This window comes from Oryctolagus cuniculus, chromosome 11, assembly GCF_964237555.1.
Source record: "Oryctolagus cuniculus chromosome 11, mOryCun1.1, whole genome shotgun sequence".
Lineage (NCBI taxonomy): Eukaryota > Metazoa > Chordata > Mammalia > Lagomorpha > Leporidae > Oryctolagus > Oryctolagus cuniculus.
The window spans coordinates 20438531-20460709 of record NC_091442.1 but is presented as its reverse complement, the minus strand read 5'-3'; the positions used below and the strand labels follow the sequence as shown (position 1 = coordinate 20460709).

The following is a 22179-nucleotide window of genomic DNA, read 5'->3' as shown; positions in this document are numbered from 1 at the left end:
GTGCGGGTGCCAGACTCGGACTAGGCTCTCCAATTCTAGGAATTATGTTATTAATCAGCTGGCTTTCGGGGGCCGGTGCTGTGGCATGGAAGGGTAAGCTGCCACTTGCAGTGCTGTCATCCTGTTTGGGCACTGGTTCGAGTCCCTGCTGCTCCACTTCTGATCCAACTCCCTGCTAACGTGCCTGAGAAAGGAGGATGGCCCAAGTGCTTGGATCCCTGCACCCGCGTGGGACACCTGGAGGACACTCCTGGCTCCTGGCTTCGGCCTGGCCTAGCCCCGACTGTTGCGGCCATTTGGGGAGTGAACCAGCGAATGGCAGATCTCTTTTTCCCTTTCTGTCTCTCTCTCTCTCTCTCTGGATCTCTTCCTTTCAAATAAATAAAAATAAATCTTTAAAAAAATCAACTTGCTTTGCTACTTCAATGAATCCCAAGTATTTTTCCTATTTTATGTCACTCCTTGCTGAACTCTAAGCCTTAAAAGAGAGTGTGTCCAGGGCCCTACAAAAGGCAATCAGGTGGCCCAAGCTAGAGAGGAAATGGATAGAAATGACCCAGAGACGTGCGACCTCACAGTATCCACCCCGACCCCTCGTGACGTCATTTGCACCCTCCCTCCCAGGCCTGGCCTTCGCACTCCACTCTACCAACATGGCCCAACAACACACTCATAGCCCTGTGTGAATGGGGCCCACGGTGTGCGTGCCCACCAGGAGGTCTTCTGTCTGGGCCTCAGAGTCGGCCTCTAAAATGGAGAGAAAAACCCTTCCCCACAGGAAGAGCTCAGGTAAGTGAACGGACACCAAGGGCTTTGCACGGGGCCTGGTGTAGCATGGAGTGGGTGCACAGCCCACGGACGGTGCTGGGTAGGGGTGGGGCCGGAGGCTCTGAGATCAGCCGCCATGCTCCCAGGCCTCGCTGCTGGACTTGGCTGCTTCATTTCTCAGGGACTTTCCAGAAGATTTTCCAAGGACTGATCAAATATTCACTTCCTGTCTCCTTGGCAAATGAATAATTGAATCCTGCTCCAGTGGCTGCACTGGGTTTTGAGAAATAACAGAATCTGCTCCTGGCTTCAAGGAAGGGGGGAGCGAGCTGGGAAGGGCTGCGTCGGATTGGCTGTGTGGTCCTGGGCAGGTCCCTCCCCTCCTGGGGCCAGTGTGTGCTCATCATAAGACGGAGGTTACAAGATGTGCTCATTTGGTGATGAGGCACCACACTGAAGGGCCTTAGCACAAATGCCTGCCATATTTTAGGTCCTCAACAAATGGCAGCTGTACCTGGATTTTGAGAGTCTCAGGGTCAGGGGACGGACTCACTTGGCGAAGGGAGCTGCCTAATTTAAGTAGGATGGCATGGCATTCAGAATTCATTTATTCCATACATGTTTATTTCTTCTTTCTACTACAGGCATGCCCAACGCTTGACACACATGTACACTTACCCCTTCCTTACCCTGGACAGACATCACCAATCAATCATGGATCTTCCTGCTGAGCCTGGTAGCAGGCTCAGAATCCTGAACACAGAGCACAGGCAGCTGCCACCAGGCAGTATATGTTGCCATCTGTAACAGAAAGCAGGCTGGCACTGAAGACACAGGCCCCAGCGGCAGGAGGCTGGGGTTTGAATCTTGCTGTAAGCACCCTTGTAGATTTTCATGATAGTGAGGAGATACTGGGGCAGCGTATCTGTCATGGAGCCACTTGGATCCCCTTTCAGGAGAGAACGTGGGAGCTGTGTGTGCCTGCAGGACCTGCTCTGGCGTTCCAGCTGAGGCTGCACATGCCACTTTCCCATGAGTACTCTGTGCCCAAGGCCCCCGGGGGCCAGCCTTGGCCTTCGCGGGGCTGCACCACAGTCTGAGGCTTTTTCTACCCAGTGCTGTTTCCTTCCCCTTCGCCTTTCACGGGTGTCAGCCCAGCATCGTGGTCCCAGCCTCTGCCCTGCTCCTCCTGCCCCATCTTTCCCGTACCCGTCCCGGGACTCACAGGGAAAGCCCCCAGGATCCTCCCTCGCACGGCTCACCCTGTCTTCGGCATCTGTTTTGCGGATCACCCACCGACACATGCATGCTGTGCCCCTCCTCTGGCCGTCAGCAAAATGGTGGCTCCGAGATCACCAGGAGTGCCAGGGGCCAAGGGTGGCCCAGGACAGGGAGGCCGAGGGCCACGGTCCACTACCTGTCCTCCCTCATCAAGAGCTCTCGGTTGCAAGTGACGAAAACTCAACCTCCCTGAAGTGAAAAGGGACTTCAAATACCTTACAGATGAGCTCTGTTGCCATTCTCCTGCGACCAAGGAAGATGGCCTCCAGACCTACGTGGCTTCTAGTGCAAAGACAACATCTGTGCCCTGACTTCAAAGTAGTAATTCTAGGGAAGATCCTGATTGGTCTTGCTTGGGTCACATGTCAGTTTCTCAACCAATCACCATGGCCAGGGTAGTGAGGCTATTCTGATTGGCTGGAATAGTTTCTATGCCCAGTTCTGGGTGGGAGCACATAGTGGTGGCTATGCCTGGGCTTCCTGGGCGAGCAGGTCATTCTCTCAAGGAGGGGGATGGGAACACAGGTCAAACCTGCTCCACAAGCCTGGGGTGGGGGGAGGTGGTTTCTGCGCGGCATCCTCTTTTCACAGGGGAAAGTATGGCGTTTAAATGAGCGTCTTGGTCAGATCCTGGGAAGGGAGCGGGGGAGGACTTAGGGCACACGGTTCCCTTGGTCACAGTGTCTCCTTCTAAGACGCCCAAAGTCTGCCGGGAGGGAAGCAACGGGAACAGACCATGAGTACAAGGTCCTCAGACCTCCAGAGGAGACTGAAAACTCCCCTTGTTCTGATCCCCAGCAGATAGTGCCGCCTGGGGAGCCACAATGACGTCAGCTACCTGGCCAGGGGAGCTGTCTATCACCTGTGCCTCGGGATGGAGGATCCTGGGTACAGACACAGAGGCCCTGAGTTCAAGTCCCCGGCTGCTCACCGACTCCCCGAGGGCTTCCTAGGCGTCGCTACAGTTTTCCCACCTGCTCGGTGGAGTCAATAACCTCTGCTTTGCCTCCCTCCTCTGCCTGCTGGGAGACAATCGTGTAGGCATCGTTCTGTCCTGCTAAGGCTGCAAGGAGTCTCTGTCCGTGCCCTGTAGCAGTCATAAAATACCTGAGGCCAGGTGACTTCAAAAGTAGAAGTTTATTTGGTCCATAGTGGAAGCTAGGATGCCCAAGTGCAGGCTTCCAGCATGTGGTGACATGGCGGAGAGCGTCCCTTGGCAGGCAGAGCGAGTGTGCCAGCTCGGCTGTCTCATTATTATTATTAAGCCACCTTGGCATTGTAGGGCCAATTAGCAAGGAGCTGGGCTAGGACTTGGTTGGAGAGGAGACTATAGCTGACTTCCTCATGTCATCCTAATGACTCCCCTGAGACCCTGCCTCCAAGTGCCATCAACATGAACTTGGAGATTCTGTTTCGAGCACGAGAACTTCTGATGGACACATTCATGCCACAGCAGAAGTCATGGGTGTGTATACCGCCCCGGAAGCAGTGGCCATTGGAGTGACCGTGACAGCCCCTGCTCCTGGGTAACTCGCAGACTACGAGGGCATTGGATGCAATGAATGCGTCACAGAGAAAAGCCAGTGGGGATCCAGGAGGGCTGCCCTGAGACGCGGGGAGAGAGAGAGAGAGAGAGAGAGAGAGAGAGAGAGAGAGAAGGCAGGAAAAACATTACCGAAGGGGGACGTGCATGCGGCAGCCCTGGAGCAGGGGCCCGTGCTGCAGGCCTGCAGGGCAGAGGGTGTGGCAGGCGGGGTGGGCAAGGCCCTGCGGATCAGGAGCTTGAATTTTCTCCTAGAGCCATGAAAAGCCAAGGGAGGGGGTCAAGAAGGGAGTCATATGACCAGATGAGTTTATTTTATTTATTTATTTTTTTCATAAGACTCCTCCAGCTGCTGGGTGCAGGAGACGGTAGGAAGGGGCGGGACCTGCAGGGGGACCCTCCGGGGAGGGGCTGCCTTGCAGTTGGAGAAGAGTCAGGCTCCAAGGTTGGTGGAGGCCAGGAGCCAGGGCCCCAGGGAGCCTTGGGGCGGGAGGCCCCAGGCAGGGAGATCTAAGGGCCGCTCAGCTCCCGCCCACGCCCCTCTGGGTCCTGCACCCCTGCAGTTTTCTTCTCCTCCCAGCCCAGCCTTGCCTTGTTTCCGTGGGACACATGCCATGAATGACTCACGCAGGAGTTGGGTTTCCTGTCCTAGCCATCTCTGCTCCCTGATGACTCCGGCACTGCCCCTCGCTGTCTGCGGAGCAGCCGCGGGCCCCACCAGCTGGGGGAAGTCACGGGAAAGGACCTCAGGCCCACCAGACTTTCCTGCCTCTGTTTTGCTCATCTTCTGGGAATCCTGCTCCTCCCTCCGGGACCCCCTCCTCCGGGAAGCCCTCCTAGTGGGCCAGGCGTGCTTCCCCTCTGTGCCCAGCAGCACCTGCCTATTCACCCCCACTTCAGATCTCCTAAGGTCTATTGTCTCTCAGGATCTCATCTTCTGGTGAGGGATGCAGGGTTGCCAGGATGGAGCTGTGGAAGAAAGTATGGTAGAAGCCCAGGGGGAAGGAACTGACCACTTCTAGAGGTTGAACCAGAAGAGAGCCCCGAGGAAGGGGCATTTCCAGGGGGGTTTTGAGGGAGGAATAGAAGTTCACTGTGGGGAGAATGAAGAGAAGGCACTCAAGTCAAGGAAATGGTGTGTGTTGGGAGTGATTGCAACTGACTGTAACGTGTGAATATAACGTGGATATAAGTGCTTGTTGAGTGGATAAATGTTTGGTGGGGGCATGGCGAAATTGGATGTGGCTGCACCGTAGCCTTCAAACTGGCCATGGACAGGCCAAAGCAGGCAAACAGAAGAATAAAACAGTGCTCAAGGGGTGGTCGACAGCTGCAGGTTGGGAGGCTTCACCTAAACTCCTGGAGCTGGGCAGCAGCTTCCGTCCCGGCCCAGAGCCCTGCCTGATTCACATCCCAAGGCTCTGTGGACACAGAGTTGCAGCCCCAATCCAGCCGACGGATGTAATCCTCAGGGTTCTGGACTGTGAGTGCAGGGCCAGGAACACAGCAGGTGCTCACCGAGTGTTTGCAGGCTCGATGGGTGGGGTAACAGCTTCCTAACCTCTATTAGATTTCTTTACCACCACCACCCCCTTCCCAGAGGTGGCGGCTCCTTCCATGTGGGCTGGACCTAGAGACTCACCCACGCAGTCTGATTTGGAGGACGGCGCACTGCATGACTTCAGAGACCAGCCCGCAGAGACACTGTGGGCTCTGGCACGCTGCCCGGGGATCCAGTGCTGGACAGGAAGCCGGCCGCCATGTTGGTAGGACACTCCAGCAGCCCTCTGAAATGCTCTCTAGTGGAGAGAGACTCAGGTCTCTCGCCAGCAGCTGGCACCGACTTGCCCATCACGTGAGCAATTCTGTGGCCCAGCCAAGCCTTCATTCAGATGCTGTAGCCCCAGTGTGCAACTTGACCGCAACCCCATGAGACCCCCAGCTAGAACCCCTCAGCAAGGCATGGATGGAATGGGTGGATGAACAGATGGATGGTGGGTGGGTGGGTGGAAGGGTGAATGGATGGAGGGAGGGAGGGACCGAGAGATGGTTGGACGGATTGATGGACTGGTGGGTGGATGGTTATGGAGACTGTCAAGGAGCAGGGAGTTTCTGTTGGGAGGGGTTAGTGCCCAAATGGGTTTTCCACCTTGAAAATGCAGAATGGGGGTCGTTGCTGTGGCGTAGCGGGTAAAACTGCTGCCTGCAGTGCCGCCTGCTCTACTTCTGATCCAGCTCTCTGCTGTGGCCTGGGAGAGCAGTGGAGGATGGCCCAAGTGCTTGGGCCCCTGCACCAGTGTGGGAGACCCGGAAGAAGCTCCAGGCTCTTGGCTTCAGATTGGCCCAGCTCCAGCCATTGCAGCCATTTGGGGAATGAACCAGCAGATAGAAGACCTCTCTCTCTCTCTCTCTCTCTCTCTCTCTCTCTCTCCCCTCCCCTGCCTCTCTGTAGCTCTGCCTTTCAAATAAATAAATAAATCTTAAAAAAAAAAAAAACGAGAAAGAGAGAAAGAAAGAAGGAAAGAAAATGCAGAAGTGTGATTTGGGGATGCCATGGTCAACTAGGAGTCTCAGGTCATTGAGGCAGTCAGGCAGAGAAGCTAAAGCTTAAGGCGAAGAGATCAGCATGGGGCTGAGCCAGTGGTCGTGGGGAGACAGGGTGCTCTGTCTCCAAGTCCAGCTTCGCCCAGCAGCAGTCCTGCCCGGCTTCCTTCCGCCCCACCCCCGTCCTGGTGTCGCCGTGCCCTCCGACTGTGGAGGAGGTCAGAGTTGCAGCATTTCTCGGACGCCAAGTCTCCTCGCCACTCACAGCAGTCTTTGTGTGCAGGGAGAAGTTTCTCCTTCAGCCAGTGGGGGGCTGCTGGCGGGGCCAAGAGAGGGGCAGTGAGGAGCTGTTGGCCCTCCAAGGAGACCTTGCTGTCCCCAAAAGCATGGTGAGGAGTTGCAGCCACCAACCAGGCACAGTGTTAAGTCAACTCCAGGATCCAGCATCCTGTGGTTGTTTGAGATGCCCCAGCAGGTGTCCTGCGGAAACACAGATACCGGCGGGCCGGGTACACAGCAGTTTTACTGCAGATCAAAGTGGCACAGAAAGGCCCTTCCTCATCTGTCGCAGCGGCGGAAGCTCACAAGATTGGTGACACGTGTTGACAAGGCGCTGGGCATGGCGCCATCCTCAGACATGGCTGATGGGAAGGCCAGGTGGTAACCAGCCTCATTGAAGGCAGTTGGGTCATTTCTAACAAAACAGCACCTGGGCTTACCCTCAGCCCCAGGATTTCCAGAACTTACCCTAAAGATAAAAAGCCACAATTAGGAAGAACTTCTGCACAAGGTCATTGAGGTTCTCCGCAGCAGCTCAGTGTTGACGATGCTCAAATGTCCATAGATAGGAAACGGAATGACCTGGGTGCCCGCCGAGGGGCTGTTGTGCAGCTACGAAAGCAAGGCTGGGGGCCAGGATGTGATGTCCAGCACAACACTGAGCTAAAATAAAAATGGGCTGCGAAGGACTGTAAATAATTGCTACTTCTCTGCTAAGAACGGTAAAAATAAAACATTTATTTATTTACACACAAACTCATTTATTTAACTATGCAAAAGAAACCCAGGGAGGGTAAATCAGAAACCTTGTGACACTGCTCACCCACAAGGAGCTGGTGGAAATACAATGGACGAGAGACAGGAGCGAGACATCTCTGAATACATTTGTATATGGTGTGGACGTGTTTACCACGTAAGCATTTGACATTTACAAAAAAAAAAAAAAAATTCAGTAGAAAGGCAAAAAAAAAAAAAAAAAAAAACCCCACGAGCTCTAAATTTGAAAACAAAAAGCGATGATCTCAATTGTGTATCATAGTCATAACAGAACCGCACAAAGAAAACAATCCTTTCAGGACACTGGCTCTGGGTATTGGTGCTATAATTCTGAGATTACTATTTTTTTGTATGACAGAAAAAAATGAGCAAATATTTTGGTATTTGGGGAATCAGGGTTCTCACTATGGAAAAAGGAAGTTTAAAATATGGGAGGGGGCTTGTGTTGTGGCACACCTGGTCAGCTCCCACCCGAGAGGCCGGTGTTCCATGTTGGGGCACTGGTTTGAGTCCTGGCTGCTCTGTCTCTTATCCGGCTTCCTGCTGATGCACCTGGGAAAGCAGCAGAGGACGAGCTAAGTGCTTGAGTCCCTGCCACCCACACGCGAGACATACGTGCGGTTCCTGGCTCCTGGCTTCTGGCTGTTGCAGCCATTTGGGGAGTGAATCAGAGCAAGAAATTATCAAGAAACAAGGGGCTACTCTGATCTGTGTGATAAAGTATTAAAGCTGAGGCAGTCGCCTCATAAAGGAACAGCCATAAAGTGATAGACCAAGAGGTAAAAGTAGAAATATTGATAGGTGTATGTGCATAAATAGTACTGTAGAGACACACACAAGGGTATGTTGGAAAGCTCTGGGAAAATGGAATTAAAAGACAAGCTAGGGCCGGTGCTGTGGCTCAACAGGCTAATCCTCCACCTGCGGCGTCAGCACCCTGGGTTCTAGTCCCGGTTAGGGAGCTGGATTCTGTCCCGGTTGCTCCTCTTCCAGGCCAGCTCTCTGCTGTGGCCCGGGAAGGCAGTGGAGGATGGCCCAAGTGCTTGGGCCCTGCACCCGCATGGGAGACCAGGAGGAAGCACCTGGCTCCTGGCTTCGGATCGGCGCAGCACCGGCCATAGCGGCCACTTGGGGGGTGAACCAACAGAAAAAGGAAGACCTTTCTCTCTGTCTCTCTCTCTCTCTTTCTCTCTCACTGTCTAAACTCTGCTGTCAAAAAAAAAAAAAAAAAAAGCTAATTTTGGTGTAAAAGATATTTATTTTCAAATTTCATAACTTTCACATTTTCCATGAACTTTTTGTACGTATAGGTGGATTTAAACATTTTTTCTGCAGAATAAGCCCATCTTTCAATTCCGCTTTCTGCAAACCTCTTGGAGTGCTCGCACACGCTCTTACTTCCTGTCTTCCTCCGCTGAGAGAGCTTAAATACACCAGCGTCCCAGCAGCGACCCACACACCTCGCGTCCAGACCTTGGTGCCTAAGCCCATGCTGCCATACAAGGAACCAGGGTTCCTGGGGGAAATGGCTGGTCCTGGGGTGGGGCAGCAGATTGCCAAGGCGAGCCCGGAGCCTCTGATGGTGCACGGGGTCAGACGGCGGAGGCAAGCCACAGGGACACAGGGATCCTCGGGCAGAGCGGCTCCCGGCCAACACTGCACGCATCCGAGTGAGGACACGAATCCCTAGCCCGACATTCAGAGAGGAGTGAATACATAGATAAACGGACGAGAGCGGGCACTTTTCCCAGGCAGGAGGGTTGCTCAGCGGCCACTCACGCCCCAGCCTCCAGGAGACGGAGAGCCGGGCGGTGTTAAGGCATGCACAGAATTCTGTCGCCGCGCTCTCGGGACTGATGGGAGCGTCGCCAGGGACCAGATGACCGCACCTCAGCGGCTCGAAGCCGCGCTGAACGTGCACTGTCACTCACAGCTTCTGTGACCTGGCAGCCAGGATGGCCTGGTAGCGCGGTTCTGGCTCAGAGCCGCCGCTGGCGAGGTTCAGGTGCCAGGGCTGCGGGCATCTGAAGGCTGGAGCACGGACATGGCTGACGGATGGACGCTGCCGTGGGCAGGAGGCCTGGGGTCTTCGTCCTGGGGACCTCTGCAGAGGGCTGCCTGGATGCCCCACAGCCCTGGGACAGGCTTGCCCCCAAGCCAGTGACCCCAGAGAGAGCCGGGTGCAACCCAAGGGTCTTAGGACCCCACCTCTGAGGTCAGTGCTGTTACCTGATAGTGCCCCCTGGTGGTCTGCCCCATGGGGGTTTCTCAGGGGCAGCAGAGCATGATGGGAAACAGCCACAGTAGCTCGGTTTGTGGGCGAGGTTTTAAGTGTGGCTGAGGGCCACCCTCTGCCTGCCTGGGCTTTCACATGAAAGGGTGCACTTCTTCCTGCCCCCACCTCCTATCTGTCACGTTTCCCCACTCCTCCAATAAATGTGTGTTTCAAAAATACTGATCGGATGACTGGTGAGTTTGCCTTCATTTATTGAAACCACAAAGACTGCTTGAGTGCCTCCATGGGCCCGGTGCTGTTCTTGGCACCGGAAGTGGTGTCGGGGACGGAGCGAAGGGAGCCCCCTCGCCAGCCGCCTGCACCTCCTGGGGCTGCCAGGGCTCGAGGCCTTCAGCAATGCACAGTTGTGCAGTGCACAAGCCGGGTCAGCGGGGCAGAGCCCTTCTGAGGAGGGAGGGGTGGCCGGGGTGAAACGCGGGTCCTTGTCTCGTACCCGCACCCGCACCACAGTGTCCGCCTGGCCCTTGGTGTGACACTGGCCGTGCTGGGGCAGGGCCGGCCCTCATGGCCTCATCTTCACTTGGGTGCCTTTGTAAAGGCCACTTTTTTTTTTTTTTTTAACAAGGTCACACATTGTGGTGCTAAGGGTGAGGGCATCCAAAGAGGGAGTTTGTGGGACAGCCATGTAACCCATAGCATTGCCCTTCCAGCTTGGGAGGCAGAAGGAGTGGGGGTCAGGCAGGAGGACCAGTGAGGCTAGGGACGGACCCAAGGGTGGGGCTGCAGGGAGACCTGGGGGTAGGCAGCGCCTGCTCAGATCCGTGCTGGACCATCTTGTGAGCTAAGATCAAAAACTCAGAAATAGACGACAGGACTCCAGTTGGAGGCCCAGCCATTTCTGGGGGCTGAGAAGAAGGGCGGAGGGAGAAAAGGCAGGTAGTGTGCATGTGCGAATGTGTGTGTGGTGTGCACATGCATGTGTATGCAGGGGCCAGCACCTGTATGTGCATGTGTGCAAGCAGTGTGTTGTGTTGTGCATGCATGTGGGCACGTGTGTGCACATGTGTGTGTGTCCTGTTGTCCTGGAGGTGAGAGAGTGAAGGAGGGAAGGCAGCAACCTGCTGAGCAGGGAGGAGGTGCACGAGCCAAAGGTGTGAGGAGGGGGCAGGCTCAGGGCTTGGTGAGGGAGCAGGGGACCTGCGGCGGTGGGGGGGCCTCCCGCTCCCGGCTGGCTCAGTTCCCATCCCCCAAGCCCTGCAGCTCTTGTCCTTCTTGCTTCCTCTCAGCTCCCCCAGGGCCCTCATGAGGCCTCCGCATGACGCCTCTGTGGGCCTCCAGCTGTCCTCACTCATCAATGGATTCTGTGTTCTCTCCCTCCCCTGCTCCATGAGTGCCCCCCAACAGGGGCCACAGGGCCTCACCCCTGGACTCCCAGGCCAGTGGCCCAGGCGCTGTAGGAAGTTCTGTCTATGAGGATGACCAGATGCGAAAGCCCTTGGCAGCTGCGCCATCTCATCGCAGCCGGAGACCCTGCCCCATCCTCCAAACCCCACAGCGACACCGGGCTGCCCAGGGAACAGAACCGCAGCCCTGCAGAGTGGCACCCAGGACCCTGCGTGGTTTCTAAAACAGCTTTCAGTTGAATCCATTTTGGATCTGTTAAGGAGCTCCACCTTGCAGCAGCTCCCTTCCTGTTCACATCTCCCTTACGCACAGCCCCGGGGCTTCCATAGTCATTACAAGGAACAGGGATTCTTGTCACTTTTACTGTGAAACACGCCGCGGGACAAAGGCATGCTTTGTGCAGTTGGAGGAATACCAGGGCACCGCACAAGTTTGTGAAGATGGAATTCCAAGTGGGAGCTTTCTCTTGGCTCCAGATCCTGACCCCAGCTCCCTGCTAATGCAGACCCTGGGAGGCAGCGGTGAGGGGTGAAATCCCTGGGCTCCTGCCTCCCGCAGAGGAGACTGGATTGAGAACCCAGCTCTGGGCTTTGGCCCTGGCCCAGCTCTGACCTTCGCAAGCACTTGTGGAGTGAACCAGCAGGTAGAAGTTATCCTTTCTCTCTCTCTCTCTCTCTCTCTCTCTCCTCCTCCTCCTCCTCCTCCTCCTCCTCCTCCTCCTCCTCCTTCTCCTTCTCCTCCCTGCCTCCTTCCTTCCCCACTGCAAACAAATGCTCAAATATATTTTTTAAAGTATGGTTTGATGTCGCTGTCAAAAAAGTCAAATCCATACATAGTTTGTCAGAACACGCGCTCTCCATGTACTAGGAAAAAGAACGTTTGCTCCGAAATCAGTTCCTCACTTTCCCACGGCTTTGTGAAGGACCCTTGAGTTCAGCCCGTCTAAGAAGCAGAGCGGGGCGGTTCCCTCGCAGCTATCTCCGTGGGCCCCTTCCTACTCGAACCTCGTCCCAAAGAGCGAGGAGAAGCTGATGGGTGGGGTTTGGGTTTACAAAGGAGCAGCAGACTGTGAGGACATGGACAGAGACGCGGGACGCAGAGTTTGTTGCTTACCTCTTCCAGTAGAAAGGGGGCTTGCCACGCCTCACAGTGCCATGGGGGCGAGCCCCAGGCCTGGCAAGGGCGCAGAAGCAGGAGGGAGGGCCCGAGCCTTGGCTGGGGCTTCCACAGTACAGGCAGGGCAGGACAGAGGAAGACGTCGCAGGGCCAGCTAGTTCCAACACCTCCACAGGCTCTGAGCTTCAGGGAGTCTCTGGTCGCCTGGGACCTGACCTTAGCTTGACTTAGGACAGGAGAAATACTGGCTTGGCTAATGACAGTCAGAGGGAGGAGGTGCATGGCGGGGGGATAGGCCTGGGGTTGGTTGGCCCATCTACGAAAGACACACACTGGGCCAAGCTTTGGCTGTCTCTAAGAACTGGTTAGTCCAGGAGGGGCAGTCTCTCCCCAGCCAGTAAGATTTGTGTCTTCCTTAACACATGACACTTACACTTATTTATGGGGGAAGGTGTTATCATTGCTTACGTAACACAGCGGGCGGCGATCCAATCAGGGTAGTTAGCATTTCCACCTTCACATTTTTCTAGTTATCCTGAACTATGTCATAGATTGCACCAAGATTTTGAAGCCACCAAAACACCATAATATACCGAAAATGAAAAGAAAACAGGAATGTGCCCTTGGTTTTCTCTGTGTTTGACTCCTAATGTATAAATCCCTGCACAAAATACCCTATGACGCTGTTCTCGGACTTTCTCTAACTGGGCCTGTGCTGAATGTGTTCCTTTGTGATTGCTTTTCCTACCAACACTCTGCTTTTGAGCATGGCCCTTGCTGACACAGCCGCAGGGTTCCCTCTTGTTCACAGCTGTGTAGTATTTCACCGCATGTTGCCATGTATACACGTAACCTTTAAGAGTTCATAGAAATGGAATTAAAAGATAAGTTTATTTGGCTGTAAAACACTTCAAAATCTGTGCATAGTTTTTCCACAATATGCATTTTTTCATGGACTTTTTTTTAAAAAAAAAGATTTATTTATTTGAAAGAGTTACAGAGAGAGGTAGAGAGAGAGAGAGAGAGGTCTTCCATCTGCTGGTTCACTCCCCAGATGGCCACAGCAACTAGGGCTGAACCCATCCAAAGCCAGGAGCTTCTTCCAGGTCTCCCATGTGGGCGCTTGGGCCATCCCACACTGCTTTCCCAGGCACATTAGCAAGGAGCTGGATCAAAAGTGGAGCAGCCGGGTCTCAAACCTGCACCCATGTGGGATGCTGGCGTTGCAGGCTGGGGCTTTAACCCGCTGCACCACAGCGTCAGCCCATTTATGGACTTTTTGAAGACCCCTCGTCTACATGGATTGAACAACTGCATACCGCAATGTATCCATATTCCATTGTATATGGGCGCTTGAGCTGTGTCCATGTGCACAAGGCTCCTGTTTCTGTATCTTGCTGACCTACAGAGGCAAAGGCTTCTGCTGCGGGAACCCAAGTTGAAGTGCACGTGTGTGTACATGGGTGCTTGCATCACAGTGCAGCAGCCACGGCTTTACTGAGGACCACAGAAAACTGTGCCTGCCAGCGCCTCCAGCCCAGACCCCCGTCGTCCTTCGGTGCTGTCTGACTCCCACATTTTTCTGCAGTCTGTGGGTCTGTAATACTGCTTCACTGGGTCTAATCCGTGCCTCCTTTACTGAGAAGGAGGTTGACAACTTGTCTCACGTTTGTGCGTCCTTTCTGCTGTTGCTTTTGTGAAGTTTCTGTTCCTGGTTTTTGCTCATCTTCCATTGTGCTATTTACTACTGTCATTCCTTTTTTTTTCAGATTTATTTATTTATTTGAAAGACAAAGTTACAGACAGGTAGAGAGAGAGAGAGAGAGAGAGAGGCCTTCCATCTGCTGGTTCACTCTCGAGATGGCTGCAGTGACTGGAGCTGAGCCAATTCAAAGCCAGGAGCCAGGAGCTTCTTCCAGGTCTCCCACACAGGTGGGACTTGTGCCATCTTCTACTGCTTTCCCAGGCCATTGCAGAGAGCTGGATCGGAAGTGGAGCAGCTGGGACTCGAACCAGTGCCCATATGGGATGGCAGTACTGCAGGTAGCAGCTTTCACATGGTAGGCCACGATGCCAGCCCTATTACTGCCATTCTTATACTCACAGGTGTTTTTCCATATCAGACGTTGTTCTTTGGTTGGTTATTTGTGTTGCAAATGCCTCACGGCAGGTTGCAACTTATCTCTTCATTCTCAACCTGGGGTCTTTGGATGAACGGACATCCTCAATTTTACTGTAGTCTGACTTATCACACATTTCCTTCACGGTTCTGACTTTTCCTATCTTGTTTAAGAAGAGTTTCATTAGAAGACCTTTCCATAAAGATACTCTCTGAAATTATATTCTAAAGTTGTAAAGTTTCATCATTTTCATTTGGAATGGATCCTTACTGTGTGGCGTGAGGTAGGGAATCATTTCCATGTTGTTCCATAGGAAAGCCCACTTGTCCCTGTGCTGCTTGTTGGAGGGACCATCCTTCCCTGCTGGGTTTGTCGGGCAGGGTGAGCTGAGTAGCAGCTTTCCACTGTGCACGAGGAAAAAAAAGGGAAAAAGCCAAGCAAAACAAAGTGCTGTGCAACTCTGTCACAGAAAGTCTATGCTTAGGAATTTATTCTCAACAAAAAACTGTACATGTGAAAAAATTATTCCGCTCGAGGGTGTTGTTTATAACAGCCAAAATTAGGGGTGAGTGTTTCGGCTGCTGGTTAAGATGCCTGCGTCCCAGCTGTGGTGCTTGGATTCAATTCCCAGCTCTGGCTCCGGCTCCTGACGCCGGCTCCCAGCTAATGCAGACCCTGGGAGGCAGCAGGGACGGCTCGAGTGATTGTGTGCCTGCCAGAAAGGTGGGAGACATGAGTTGAGTTCCCAGGGCCCGCTTTCTGCCCTGGCCTAGCCCTGGTGGCTGTGGGCGTTTGGAGAATGAACTAGTAGATGGGAACACACACCCTCTCTCTCTCCACCTCTTAATTAATGAATTAAAAAAACAGAAATTTTTTTTTATTTGACAGGTAGAGTTATAGACAGTGAGAGAGAGAGAGACAGAGAGAAAGGTCTTCCTTCCGTTGGTTCACTCTCCAAATGGCCGCTATGGCCGGAGCTACACCGATCCGAAGCCAGGAGCCAGGTGCCTCCTCCTGGTCTCCCATGGGGTGCAGGGCCCAAGTACCTGGGCCATCCTCCACTGCACTCCCAGGCCACAGCAGAGAGCTGGCCTGGAAGAGGAGCAACCAGGACTAGAACCCAGTACCCATATGGGATGCCGGCGCCACAGGCGGAGGATTAACCAAGTGAGCCACGGCGCTGGCCCCAGGAATTTTTTTTTTAAGAGGAAGAAAAAACTAGAAAACAATGTAATTGGATGTCCAAAAGGAAGTGATTGTTTAAACTTTTGTACGGCACACCGTGCGGCACTGACAGTAATCCAGAAAGAGAAGGTAGACGACAACTTGGTGATACGTGAAGAAATGCTGAAAAAGCACATGATAAAGCTGCAGATATAGGATGACACTTCAAAAAGATTGTGGAGGGGCCGGCGCTGTGGTGTAGTGGGTTAAGCTGCTGCCTTCAGTGCAGGCATCTCATGTGGGCACCGGTTCGAGACCCAGCTGCTTCACTTCTGATCCAGCTCTCTGCTATGGCCTGGGAAAGCAGTACAAGATGAACCAAGTCCTTAGGCCCCTGCACCCACATGGGAAACCTGGAAGAAGCTCCTGGCTCCTGGCTTCAGATCGGCACAGCTCCAGCAGTTGTGGCCAACTGGAGAGTGAGCCAGTGGATGAAAGACCTCTCTCTCTCTTTTTCTCTCTCTCTGCCTCTCCTTCTATCTCTGTGTAACTCTGACTTTCAAATAAATAAATACATCTTTAAAAGAAAAAGAAAAAAGTTTGTGGAAAAATGCGGTGAAAATATGAGCACCCGAAAAGTTCAGGGTGCCAAAAGCCAAAACCCTTTTTCCACAATAAATAGAAGATGTGTATTATGAAACACTGAGTATATTTCCAAAAAATTTTGGCACCAAATAAACTCATTCCTTTAATTCTACTTCTTCACAAACCTTTTGGGGTAATCCTTATATGTTCATATATGTGTTACAAACTGCTAGCAGTTTATTTGTATTGTTTCAATTTTTATGATGGTATCAGATAATAACTAAAACACAATTCATTTATTCTCTGTTTAAAAAAAAAATGAGTTTCAGGGCCGGCGCTGTGGTGTAGTGGATAAGGCAACCGCCTGCAGTGCCAGCATCCCATATGAGTGCCGGTTCAAGTCCCAGCTGCTCCACTTCTGATCCAGCTCTCTGCTATGGCCTGGGAAAGCAGTAGAAGATGAACCAAGTCCTGGGGCCCCTGCACCCACGTGGGAGACCTGGAAGAAGCACCTAGCTCCTGGCTTCGGATCGGCATAGCTCAGGTCACTGCAGCCGTCTGGGGAGTGAACCAGTGAATGGAAGACCTCTCTCTGTCTCTGTCTGCCTCTGTCTTTCCTAACTCTGTCTTTCAAATAAATAAACAAATCTTTAAAAAAAAAATGAGTTTCACAAGTTTAAGGTCACGCCCTAGGATCCAGCCATCGTATTCCTAGGAATTTTCTCAAGAGAAATAAAAATTTGTGTTCATCTAAGAGCCAGAATGCGATGTTGATGGTAACTCTGTGCACAATCACCCCAAACCGGACACGACCCAGACATCCTTCAGCTGGGATGTGGATAGACAAGCGGTGATGCGTCCGGCAGTGACCACCACTCTGTGATGAACGAAACGCTACAGATGGACGTGGTGGCATGCATGGACTTCCATGCCCTCTGCTCAGCGAGAGAAGCCGGCCCCCAGCGTGCACACACTGCTACGTGATATTCCGGAAACAGCAAGTTCATAGGAAACAAAACAGGGGCGCCAGGGCCTGGGTGCTGCGAGAGGCCGACTCCACAGAGGCACGAGGGGAGTTTTTGGGGGAAGGAATTGTTCTGTATCTTGTATATTGGTGTTCACATGACCGTACAAGGACGGCTAGACTGTGAATGCCACTGTATTGGAATTACACTGCAGTAAACAATGCAGGGAGGACGCGTTTAGCTCAGCAGCTAAGATGCCTGCGTCCCACATGGGAGTGCCTGGGCTCAACCCTCAGCTCCACCTTCCTGCTAACGCAGATCCTGGGAGCAGCAGCTGATGGCTCAAGGGGCTGGGCTCCCGCCACCCACACGGGTGGCCTGGATGGAGTTCCCAGCTCACAGCTTCAACCTGGCCCAGCTCTGGCGGTTGCTGGTATTTGGGGAGTGAACCAGTGGATAGGAGACGGTTCTCTCGTTCTCTCTCTGCATGTATACGTGTGTGTGTGTGTGTGTGTATCTGTGTCTGTCTCTTTTCTCTCTCTCCCCATCTCTCTGCTTCTCAAAGGAATCTTTAAAAATTAAAATAAAAACCAAACACTGCAAGCTATAAATACCCTTGTAAATTAGAACAAACCAATAACACGAAAGCTGAACAAAAATATGTTGCATAAGAACACAATGATCTGGGAAAACAGTTACGACGCTGTCAGATGAATATCATGTTGCAGCACTACACAACACACACCCACACACCCCCAAAAGCTTGAACGCTCGCACCCAGGCACCCGCTGGGAGAAAGGAAGCCTGCAGAGCTCCAGACACGGTGACGGTGTCGCCGAATGAGAGCCACCACGGCTGCGCTTCCCTTTGCTCCCTGCGTCTTCTCATTTTCCCACGATGACCGCACTCGGCTTGGCGCTTTGAAGCCGCTGGAGTCCAGGGCTGCCTTGGGGAAGCTGGGAGGAAGTGGCCGCTCCACAGCTGGGAAAACAGCAGCCCCCAGACAAGCGCTGGGCCCTATCCTGTCAACATTCGTTTTTCCCCCTTGGGCAGACAGAGTGGGAGACTGGAGGAGGGGGCAAAAATCCAGACGCAGCGCCCCCTTTGGGTGCCCCTGGGCAGCAGGGTTCTCTCTGAACTATTGGCTCCCATGTGGGTACCTCTCCCCCGCTGCCTGGGCTCTTGTGGACCAGGCCATGCCAAGGAGGCCCCCCCAATTGCTGCCCCATGAGATAGACTCCCAATTAGCCACTGACACTGTGTGACACTGGGCCAGCCACTCAACCTCTCTGTGCCTCCGTGTTCTCCTCTATGACATGGGGACACGGACGGCGCCTGCCCCATGGGAATGGAGTGAGCATGTACACAGGAAGCGAACAACAGTCCATGATTGGTGGCGCACTGCTGTAAAAATCCAGCTGACACACGCATGTGCCTCCTGGCCCCATGTCAGGGCATGTGGGGGCTACAGGACTACCGTCCTGCACCCCACTCCCACCCCAAGTCACTTCAGAAAGACCTCAAGCACTCCCCTGTGTGTCTGAGCCTCCTGACAGTGACTCGCATGGGCACAGGGATCCTGCCCGGTGCTCCCGTCGGGCCATCACAGTCCTGTCTCCGAGGGTCCCTTCCCTGAACTCTCTGCGTTCAGCCAACAAGTGTTCACTGGGCACATCCTGTGGGCCAGAGGCTGATCTGAGCTCCTTGAATAGATCAGCAACAAAACAGGTTAGGACCCGCCCACTGCAGGGGGGGTTTGACTCCACGGTTAGGGCGCTGCCTGGGACGTCTGCTTCCCACACTCGAGTGCCCGGTTCGAGTCCCGACTGCTTCTGATTCAGCTTCCAGCTAATGTGCTCCCTTGGGAGGCTCAAGCCCTGGGCTCCCTGCCACCTCCATGGCGGATCGGGACGGAATTCCATACTTCTGGAGTCAGCCTGGAGTCAGGGAAGCCAGACACTCTCCAGAAAGCAGGACTCAAGCCGGGGCTGGGCGTCCTCCACCCTCCAGCACCCTTGAGGTTTCCAGGGCTGAGCTGGGGAAGCAGAGGCCAAGGCGGGCTTGGGGTGGTGCTTGCCAGCCCAGCTGTGTTTTCTCCAGAAGTCGCAGTGTCCCGCACTGGCAAGCGCACCCTCCCCTGTCTCCCACCCAGTAGTCCTCGATGGAGCTCTGTGAGTCCCAGGGGACTGGCAGTGGGTGCAGCAGGAGAGTCAGGGCTTGTCCTCAGCACCACTCCTTAGGACCCAGGAGGGTTCAACAACCACCCTGCCCCCTCAGTAGCTTCAACAGCAGAACGCACATGCTAACCACTGCCGTAGTGGAGATTAAATGAGATGCACGTGGAAGCATTTGGCAACACTACTCTCTGTCTCGGGAAGGAAGCCTCCACCTTGAGACTATCACGCAGCTGGGCACAGACCCCAGGACACTGCCGTTTGTGGCTTTGGTCCCTGTGGTCGCCTCACTTACTCAAGGCACACGGAAGCTCCAGGGCGTTGCACCACCCGGGGCTCCCAATTGCAAGCTGTGGCTGATGCGAGCAGAAGAGCAGTTTCTGGAAAGGCTGTCGTTTGGCTCACAGCATCACAGGAAATCCTGCGGGCCTCTCCAGGGAGGGGGGTGGTGAGCTGATTCCAGTAGTTACAATGTGTACTTGGCATGGTGCTTTGAGCTCAGAAATGGTACTGCGCACTGGGCTGGAACCGTGGCACCAGCATCCCATATCCAAGCACCAGTTCAACCCCTTGGCTGTCCTGCTTCTGATCCAGCTCCCTGCTAACACTCCTGGGAAAGCAGAGGGAGATGAACCCCTGCCACCAGCGTGTGAGACCAGAAGGAAGCTTCTGGCTCCTGGCTTCCACTTGGCCCAGCCCAGGCTGTTGAGGCTGTTTGGGGGAGTGAATCAACAGATGAAAGAACTCTCCCTCTCTGTCATCCTGCCTGCCTCTCAAATAAATAAGTATATAAAGCTTTCAAAACTGGTATCTAATAATAACAAAAGCAGATCTTAGCGTGTAACACTTTGCTCCACTGTCCACCAAGGAATCCAGGCCTCTGGACTGCGGACACTGCGGGTGGAGGTGGGGTGGAAGCTCTGAGGTCCTGCAAGCGCTCTGCCAACCCACGCCCGGGAAGCATTGTCTGAGCCCACGCACTCTCCAGCGGCCGCTGCCCGCGCTGGGCTCCGGCTCCTTCCCCTCCCCTAGGAATCCGGACTTGGCTGGCTGGGCTGCATCCTGCAGCACCAACTGGGCCTTGTTTTCTCTCGGGCAGGAGCCCCTGCGGCTAAAAGGTGCCCTTTCTCTGGACTCTGCCTCTTGACCAGTAAACCACGCCTGAGCCTCTCATCCCCCACGTGGCCGAGTCTGCGGCCACTGCGGCCATTTCTCCCCGCTCCAGCCCAGCTCAGCCCCAGCCAGGGAAGCTGAGCTTGGTTTTGAGGTTCAGCCCCCCCATGTACTGGGGTGCAGGTGGCACACACCTGGCAGGGCAGATGTGGGGCATTCTGCTCTGGGGGCCCAAGGCCACACTCTAAGAGGCGTCATGAGACATAGCCCTGGCCCATCACTTCCAGCATCTGCAAACTGGGACCTAAACAGGTGCACTTCCAGGGCGGCCATGCCCGCACCCCGCATCAGAGCGCCTGATTTCAATTCCCGGCTCTGGCTCCTGACTCCAGCTTCCTGCTAACGAACCCTGGCGGGAAGCAGTGAAGGCTTAAGCAGTTGGGTTCCTGTCACCCATGTGGGAGATCCAAACTGGGTTCCAGGCTCCTGGCTTCTCTCTCTGCCTCAGATAAGTAAGACAGAAAATGAACCAACAGAACACGCACATTTTAAGAGCACAGCTTTGGCTCCATCAGTGCTTTGCGAAGCTGCCAGTCCCGGGAGGCCCTTGGTACTTGGAACGCTTAGAGGAGTCACCAGCCTCCCAGAACGAGACCAGAACGTGACCCATGGCCCGGCGCCTCCGCCTTCCCACGTGGCATTCACCTGGACTGTGGCCCCAGCCTCCTGCTGTGGTGCTCCCAGCCCACCCCATGCCCCTACCCTGCAGCCAGCACTCAGAAGGAAGGTTCCAGACATGCGTGTCTGGGCGCACTGCGTGCTCTGGGCCCTGCAGCAGCCGGGGAGTGGGGTTCGGCGTAGTCAGGTTCTCCTACCGGATGTCGGCCGTTGGATGGTGACAGACTTTTCCCGTGCAGCTTTCTGGGGCTCCTGGGGTCAGGCAATGGGGCAATAGCCCGAGTGAACGGAAGAGCGCCGTTGAACCCTGCTTCCTTCCCCTTATGCAGGGGGCTCACGGCCTGGCTGAGGGAGGCAGCCCCCTAGCCTCCAGCCTGGGAGACCCCGCCCCTGAATGTATTCAGGCACCTGAACCAAGAGGCAGGCTCCAGTCCACAGGAAGACCTGGCGTTCCCAGGAGACAAAGAAACCAGGCTTTGATGAGCAGCTACCAAGTGGCAGGTCCAAGCGCTGCTGCGTGCTGGGTCCACATGGTCACAAGGACTCCCTGGTGAGCCCTGCACTGACGTCACTGACCCCTCACAGATGACACCAAGGTGTGGGTGTGGGGTGCAAAGGGGCAGCACGGAGAGCATTTATCCCCCAACAAGGAGTAGTGACTGGCAGGCCCAGTGCTGTTCATTTGGTGTGGGACAAACATGAGACACCCCAGAGGGCAGGGAGGGCTCCCTGGAGGATGCGGCCTGCGTTCTGCCTCGATCACCCCATCAGGGTCCTGGGGACAGAAAGAGAACACCAGCCTGGGGCTGCCTTGGTTTCCAGCCTGGAGGAAGCCCTTCCAGATGATGGATGTCGACCCCAGAGCCGAGAGAGGAGCAGCGATTGGTTCAAGTTCATGTGGCCAGGTAGAGGCAAGACCAGGTCTCGCCGTCCCTCATTGACCTCACCCTAATCCTGGCTTGCCTGTGTCCCCTGTCCCATGGGGCAGAGCCAGGCCAGGAAGCCCTCCCAGCAACGCTTCCCTTGGGACTAACCCTTGGCTCCTGGGGGCTCACCTAAGTGCAGCCCCGTTTCCTGCTGTGGCTCAGAGCTCTGGGTGCCAGAAGCTGTTGGATCTTTGGCCATGGCCACTGATTTCCTGTCTGTGACCTTCTTTTGGGCTGGTGATGGCCGGGCTGCCCAGAGCCACCGCGGGGACACAGACAAGCTCTGCAGTGTCCTAAGAAAGCCGGCAAGTGCAAACACCCTCCCACTCCAGAGCCGCTCCCCGGGGGGGCTGCTTTGCTGGTTCCCTGCCCCTCATTCTCCAGACACTGCCCTCATGCAGTGCCCAGAAGACGGTCTCTCTCTATCAGCTACCCCCCCCCCAACGCCTGGCTAGAGTCTTGCCTCCTCCTGGAAGCCTTGGGGGATTGCCAGGCCAGGCTGAGCC

General features: G+C 54.5%; 1 long non-coding RNA gene across 2 annotated transcripts; it reads left to right on the top strand.

The window, feature by feature from the left end:
- The first annotated feature begins 10922 nt into the window (after positions 1-10922).
- On the top strand, positions 10923-16479 carry LOC138844304 (uncharacterized). 2 transcript variants are annotated; one of them, XR_011379910.1, is made up of 2 exons: positions 10923-11475; positions 16147-16479. It is a non-coding gene; the product is annotated as an uncharacterized lncRNA (long non-coding RNA). The 2 variants fall into 2 exon arrangements; XR_011379911.1 differs by having other exon boundaries at positions 16141-16479.
- The last annotated feature ends 5700 nt before the right edge of the window (positions 16480-22179 follow it).